Below are 7,927 nucleotides of genomic sequence, written 5' to 3' on the forward strand. Positions count from 1 at the left end.
TTTTTTTTGCAGTTTTTGACCTAGGCTGGGTTTGAACCTGCCACCTCTGGCATATGAGGCCAGTGCCCTACTCCTTTGAGCCACAGGCACCACCCCCATTTTAATAATAGTTTTACTAAGATATCATTCATATACCATAAAATGTGCCCTTTTAAAATACACAGATCAGTTGTTTTTAGTATATTCATAGAATCGTGCAGCCATCATCACTACCTATTAGAATGTCCATATCACCCCCAAAAGAAACCCCATACCCATTAGTATTCACTCTGTTCCCCCAGCCCTTGGCAACCACTAATCTTATGTCTTTATGGATTTGGCTGTTCCACACATTTCCTATAAATGAAATCATACAGGATGGCCATGAAGTTCCAGTGCAATTTAGTGTAACTTTAATGGCTACCCTGTATGATATGTGGGCTTGGTGCACATTGACCTCAGTTTCCATGGCGCTTGGTTTTCCCTGTATGTATCAGTCCCTCTTCTGGCCTTCAGACCCTTTGCCACCGACCTCTGCCCTCCTCTTCACTTCTCCACTCATAGCTCATGCTTTTCCATTCTTTAAAACTTCCTGGCTCATTCCTGCCTCAGGACCTTTGAGCCAGCTGCTCCCTCTGCCCGGTGTACTCTTTCTATCATGGCTTTCCCCTCCTTGTTATGTAAGTCTTAACTTAAATGTCATCTCCTTGGAAAGGTTTCCCTGACTGCTTCCTCTACATCAGCCACAGCAGCCTCACTCTGGGTCCATTTGTCATAGTCATCTGTTGACCTGTCCCCATATCAAAATGAGAGCGCATGAGGAAAGGGAATTTGCCTACCTGCCCTGCTCCCTCTCTGGACAGGATCTGGCAGGTGTTAAATATTAATTGAATGAATGTCTGAGTTGCTCTTCTCCTCTTGAAATGCCGATACCTGTTAAAACCAGAGTTTTCTTAGTGATTTTTCTAGAGGGGTAGTCTCATGGAGCTCTTCATTTCATCTCCACCCCCCCAAAAGCAACAAACAAAGCATCCTTCTTTGACCTCTTGACTTTTTTCTTTTCCTAGAGCTGTCATCCTCTGGCCCTTTACTACTCTTCTCAGAAAGGATCTGCTACAACACTGGGAGTATTGACTGCTGGAAGGACCAAGGTGGGATCCGCGTGCTGCCATCTGGAAACAGTAGGCTTGGTGCTTCCCTATGCTAGATTAGAAGTATAATTCAGGCTTGGTGCCTGTAGCTCAGTGGCTGTGGTGCCAGCCACATACACCAGAGCTGGAGGGTTTGAATCCAGCCCAGGCTCGCCAAACAACGACAACTACAACCAAAAAATAGCTGGGCATTGTGGCGGGCACCTGTGGTCCCAGCTGCTTGGGAGGCTGAGGCAAGAGAATCACTTAAGCACAAGAGTCTGAGGTTGCTGTGAGCTGTGACGCCACAGCACTCTACCCAGAGTGACAGCTTGAGATTCTGTCTAAAAAAAAAAAAAAAGTATAATTCGCAACACCTGAAGTTGGCTGTCTACCAGTTATTCTGTAATTTCTCTGCTGTCTTCACTTCTCCAGTTAAGATATTTCATAAATGTTCTAGCTTGGGCAGGAGTGAGACTCCGTCTCAAAAAAAGAAAAAAAGATAGTTCATAAATGCCTTATCTCTGAGAATTGTTTCATCCTCAAGACAGTCTTGAATTTCAAGTTCTTTCAGAAGAATAGATGTTGATCAAGTGATCTTTCTGCCACAGGTTCCCTAATAGCTGGGACTTCACGTGCATCTCACCACACCTGGCTGAGTTTTTATTTTTATACAGATGAGATCTTACTGTGTTGCCCAGGCTAGTCTTGACCTAGCCTCAAGTGATCCTCCTATCTTGTCCTCCCAAAGTGCTGGGATTATAGGCATGAGCCACCATCCCTGGCCATATTGCTGTTTTATATGAGAAATAGAGGTAACACTCAAATGTCCAGTCCTCTTTCCAGTGTTTCCCAAAGAGAACACTACTCAGTTAACTGCCTCAACCATACCTTAAAAAATGTTTTATACTAAAAATCTTCCAAAAATTTTTCACGTAGTCATGTACCTATTCAGCAACATTACTGAAATTATTACTACCAAAGTTACTCTGTTTTCATAATTATCTAAACCAGGGGTCCTCAAACTTTTTAAACAGGGGGCCAGTTCACTGTCCCTCAGACCATTGGATGGCTGGACTGCGGGCCCTGGGACAAGTCGGCTGCTAAGCAGGACAGGCAGCGGCGGCAAAAACACCCGGCAGGCCAGATAAATGTCCTCAGCAGGCCACCTATGGCCCATGGGCTGTAGTTTGAGGACGCCTGAACTGAGGATAAAGAACTATAGTAGTTAGGCCCACCGAGGAAGAGGTTTTGCCTGTTTTGATTAACATTGTGCAGTTTAATTCACTTTATAGAGATTACTTTGAATTTAATTTCAAGAATAATTTTTTTTTTGAGACAGTCTCACTGTGTTGCCCTCAGTAGAGTGGTGTAGTGTCACAGCTCACAGCAACCTCAAACTCTTGGGCTTAAGTGATTTTCTTGCCTCAACTTCCCAAATAGCTGGGACTTCAGGCACCTGCCATAACACCCAGCTATTACTTGGTTGCAGGTGTCATTTTTGTTTAGAAGGCATGGGCTGGGTTCAAACCCCCAGCCTCAGTGTATGTGGCCGGTGCACTAACCACTGAGCATAAGCGCTGAGCCTTCTAATAATAAAAGTAGCAGTTGCATTTTTAAATGCATTTAGAGTAAATGATATTCTCTTTTCTCACCATTGCTCTGGGCACCTTACTCCTAGGGCTCATTTGACTCTTAAGATAGCCATTCTTTTTCATCATGACTGCTTAGTGTGGTATTTGCCTAAACATATTTTGTCCTAAGATGGACCCTAGGGCCATGTAATCCCAAATTAATTAAAAATACATTTTTATGAATAGTTAAGATTCATTGTTCAGCACAGCATTCTATAGAATTATTTGTTTTCTGTGAAATCCAAAATAATTCCAGGAATGTTGCTAAGATTAGAATGCCTATACTGGGCTAATACTAGGAATGACAACTATTTCTAAATATTTGACACCATTGAAATCTCTCCCTTTGTCTGGTAGTATCTGTCCCCATTGAAGCAGGATCAAGAAAAGAATCATTTATTCAACAAATAGTTACTGAACTGTGTGCTAGGCACTTTTTTCAGTGTTGGAGTGAGGCAGTGAACAAAATAAAATCCTTGCTTTCATGAGCTCTAAAAAAGTTCCCAAATATCCTCAACAAATAGACAGAAGAAGGGTGAGACAATGAACTTGACTCCCTCTCAGGTATTCCGGGGAAACCCCCTTCAGAAGATGGCAGATGAACATAAGTAGGAAAAGAGAGAGTCGGAACCTGATTTGGAAAATGAAACAGTCTTATACTCTAATAGTATAATCACTGCTGAATTTTAGAGGCTTATTAAAACAACACTAAAAAGAGGTGGCAGGTTGACAGAACCCAGGCTTAGAAAGGATTACTTTTCAAGTATACCATTTTTATACATTTTTTTTATATTCATAGATTCTGCCCCAATTCTGCTTCTGCCTTCCCTTCTCAGCCTCTGTCAGGCCTACTTCATCCTTCCAGAATTTCTTTATGCATAAATGAGCAAATAGGAATAGGGGTTCGTATTTTCTTCCTTTCTAATATATACTTCTCTGCAGTGTATGTTTTTCTTATAAAAATATATGAAGGAGGGTTTAACCAATCAGTACTAAGAGACCTTCTTCATTTTTGTAAAAGGTCACTTACAGAGTAGTCCATTTATGGGCATACCAGTTTAAGTAGTGATCTGTTGATGGTTATTGGAGTTGCGGCTGATCATTTCCTCTTAACGCTGCAGCAAATAACTGTGTGTAGGTTATTTTGCATGTATGCCATTATATCTGTGTAAACTTGGGAAGTAGAATTGCAGGTCATACAGTGTTATGTATCATTTTGATAACATTAAACTATCTTCCAGAGGGAAGAGAGTTTTCTTTTTTTCTTTTTTTTTTTTTGAGATAGAGCAAGCCTCAAGCTATCGCCCTGGGTAGAGTGCTGTGGCATCACAGCTCACAGTAACCTCCAACTGGGTTACTGGGTTTAAGCGATTCTCTTGCCTCAGCCTCCTGAGTAGCTGGGACTATAGGCACCCACCACAATGCCCGGCTATTTTTTGGCTGTAGTTGTCACTGTTGGGGAGGCCTGGGCTGGATTTGAACCCGCCAGCTCTAGTGTATGTGGCTGGCGCCTTAGCTGCTTGAGCTACAGGCACCGAGCCACTCTTTGGGCATTTTTTTTTTTGCAGTTTTTGGCTGGGGCTGGACTTGAAACTGCCACCCCCCACATATGGGGCCAGCACCCTACTTCTTGAGATATAGGCACCACCCAGAGAAGAGAGTTTTCTTATTGCATACTTCTTCTTGAAACTTGAGACTACCTGTTATCAAGGTCTGGATATTTTACCAATCCTGTTAGGTTAAATGCCAGACTGGGTTGTGTGTGTTGGCAGTGTGTTCCTATAGAGTCCTAAATTTCTAAGTACCTAAACATTTATCTCCCTGTGCAATAGATTGTTTCTCCAACTAGACTACAAATTCCTTGCAGCCAGAGACAAGGTCTGTCTCATTCTCATGGCCATAAGAGACATTCAGATACCTAATGAAGGTTAAGTAAGTTTTCAAAAATGAGACAGTAATTTCACTCTCAGGGTACACAAATATAATAAATTGTACCCAACTGTCATAGAGGGGGATCTACCTCCATTTAATTAATTAATTAATTTATTTTTGAGACCAAGTCTCACTATGTCACCTGCTGTAGAGTGCTGTGGTGTCACAGCTCATAGCAGCCTCAACTCTTGGGCTTAAGTGATTCTTTTGCCTCAGCCTCCCAAGTAGCTGGGACTACAGGCACTCACCACAACACCCGGCTATTTTCTTGTTGTTGTTGCAGTTTTCATTGTTGTTTTAGCAGGCCCAGGCTGGGTTCAAACTCACCACCCTCAGTGCATGTGGCCAACTACTGTGCTATGGGTGCCGAGCCTAATTATTAAAAATCTTTAGTTACGGCATGGGAATGAGTTATAGCATGGGAATTCATCTTTTATGTTACTGAAATGTGTATTAAGCAGAAAGACAGCAACAAATTCAGGAGCTTAAATCCTCACCTATGTGCTAGCTTTGATTTCCCAAGACTAAACTCCATTTTGAGAATCTGAAGAACTAAGGTTTCTATTCCTGGTTATATGCATGGATTATAACATTTTATAGGGCCTCAAGAGGTCTACCAATCAACCACAAATCCCAAATTGGGAAACCTGCTTGACTTTAAAGGACTTTAAAGTATTTAAAATATTTTAGAAAACAATTCACCCCCTCATTTCTTGCCACTGATAATTATAACCTGCAATTATCCAGTACTAGATAAGGAGAATACCTTTTTCTACACTTGCTATATAGTTTTTCTTGTAGAACTCAAGAATTTTTTAGACATGGAAAGTTTTTTTCCCCCTAAAATATGCCTTTCAAAAAGAAAAGTATTTTGGAAGATACGAAGTTTTAACATATGTTTAAGTTGAAAATCCTTGCTGAGCAAACTTACATATCCATTTTATAACTGTCAAAAACAAAGTGAAATTCATATTATCTACTTGACTTTTAAAAGTACTTACAAATACCAGGCATCCTGGAACCCTAATATTAGGATACATATTATATGAGGAGGAAGAGAAGAATACTATCTAAATTATGTTTGTACCCTTCAGTCTATAAGCATGAAATATATTTAGGCCTCAGAACTCTCCCACTAAGATTAGAGGTAACATTTAGGCAAACCTTTAAATCTCCCTTTCTTATTCCTGCAGTAGTCATGTTCTCTGAAGAGGAAAATGAAAAAACCCAGTATCTGATGTATGTGTATACGTGTAGCTTTTTTGTTAAACTTTTTTTTCCTTTGAACAAACTGTCAATGTATAGGAATGACTAGGAAAATAGTAGAGCTATAAAATATTCAGGGAAAAATAATAACTGTTGGAGAATTTGTATGAAATGCAAGCCCAGAATCTTTTATTCTAGATTTTTGGCTTCTAGGGGTAACCTTGGCACTTGTGGTCTTAAAATCTTAAATTTGAGGCTCGGGCCCTACAGCTCAGCGGCCAAGGTGCCAGCCAAACTAGAGCTGGTGGGTTCGAACCCAGCCAGGGCCTGCCAAACTACAACAATAAAAAAATAGCTGGCATTGTGGCTGGTGTCTGTAGTGCAGTTACTTGGGAGGCTGAGGCAAGAGAATCGCTTAAGCCCAGGAGTTGGAGGTTGCTATGAGCTATGACGCTATGGCAGTCTACCTAGAGTGACATAGTGAGACTCTGTCCCAAAAAAAAAAAAAAAATCTTCAATTTGAAGACAAAGGTCAGTGAGGTGAGCTAGCTGTGCATTATCTATTTATATTCATTATGGTATTGGAGAGTGAACCCCCTCAATTCTGAAGCCAGTGTATGAGTCACTGTTACTGTCTGAAAAAAATTCTTGACTTCAAAGAATTTTTGGCTGAATTAGTGACTCCATGCTGTTTAGCAGTATATTAACTATGAATTCATGAGAGAACTAATTCCTTCTTATAGGGAGGGCAAGGACCTTCCAAGTGCCTGTAGTCCAGCTACTTGGGAGGCTGAGGCAAGAGAATCACTTAAGCACAAGAGTTTGTGTTTAAGGATACTGTATAATTCCAATTCCCATTTGTATGTAAGAATCCCAAAGGCTGAGGTAAGAGAATCGCTTAAGCACAAGAGTTTGTTTCCAGGATACCGTATAATTCCAATTCCCATTTATATGTAGGAATCCTGGAGTTTCCTTTGTCTTAAAGCTTTTCTTCAGAACCCCATAGGAAAAATAATGTAGCCTATATTTCAGCTATAGAGGATCTTTTGAATCTGTGCACAGCCTGCTGCCTTTTGAATTCTCTTGACTTAAAAAGAATGGTTTGTACTAACAGAGAGTGGGAAAGAACAGTGTTAGGGTTAAGTGTTAAGGCAACAGTCTAGTGTTGGGAGGAGGTCATGCTGAGTAAATATCTGCCCTGTGTCTGACTGTACCTGTGCCCCAGTTGCCTTTAACTTGTCAACACAAACAAGTTAGTAGGCAACAGTAGTGATTCAGATACTCTGAACACCTCACTACAATGAAATGTCTAACCGCAATAGTTCCAGGAAATGCCCCTCTTATAAGTCACTGGAGAGTGGGGTAAATATTCACACAGGCATCGAGGTCATCAGATGACCCAGAGTTGGTGGCTGTGTGTCAGGAGGGAGGGCTGACTAATGTTTGGAAGGACGTCACCTCTCAGGGTAAACAGAGATGGTTACCTACATGGCAACCATGGGGAAGAAGGGTTAAGACGGGAGGTGGGAGGTATGGTCTCTCCCCAGAAGGACTCATGGGGGAGGAAATCTGTTGCTCTAGGTGGGGAGAAAAATAGCATATGCCTAAGTGTAAAAATATCCCACGATCTTACAAAATCACAATATAGCATAGTAGCTAGGAGCATGGGCTCAAAATTGTACCTCTTTCATGTGCTAGGTATCTAAGTTTCACTTCTCATACCTCAGATGGGGTGATAATGGCACCTGCCCTGCAAAGCTGTCATGCATATTAACATCAGGAAAGCACTAGAACCAGTGTCTACCATAAACTCTGGGAAGTGCTGGCTTGTTCTCCATGCGCCAGATAGCTCCTCGAGAGGTGGGGGCCAAATAGTGAAAGAATGAAGGGAACCCCCGGGATGGGTGGGATCCATTTTAAGTTTTATTTATTCTTTTGTGATTCTAAAGACTGCCATTGGAGAAATTTTAAGTATAAATTGTTTAAGAACCCTCTACATAGGTTTTTCAGCATTATATACTTTCAAAATATATATATATATATATA

The 7,927-nt window shown here is 41.2% G+C and overlaps 1 protein-coding gene across 1 annotated transcript in view; it reads left to right on the plus strand.

Moving 5' to 3' along the window:
- SGMS2 (sphingomyelin synthase 2) overlaps window positions 1-7,927 on the plus strand; it is an 87,280-nt gene that overhangs the window by 36,720 nt on the left and 42,633 nt on the right. Inside the window, exon 2 of the mRNA XM_023517035.1 lies at window positions 1,047-1,130. The gene's annotated coding sequence lies outside the window, so the exon portion shown is untranslated. The remainder of the gene's footprint in view (window positions 1-1,046; window positions 1,131-7,927) is intronic.

This window comes from Otolemur garnettii, unplaced genomic scaffold, assembly GCF_000181295.1.
Source record: "Otolemur garnettii isolate 467f Iridium unplaced genomic scaffold, OtoGar3 scaffold00103, whole genome shotgun sequence".
Taxonomy (NCBI): domain Eukaryota; kingdom Metazoa; phylum Chordata; class Mammalia; order Primates; family Galagidae; genus Otolemur; species Otolemur garnettii.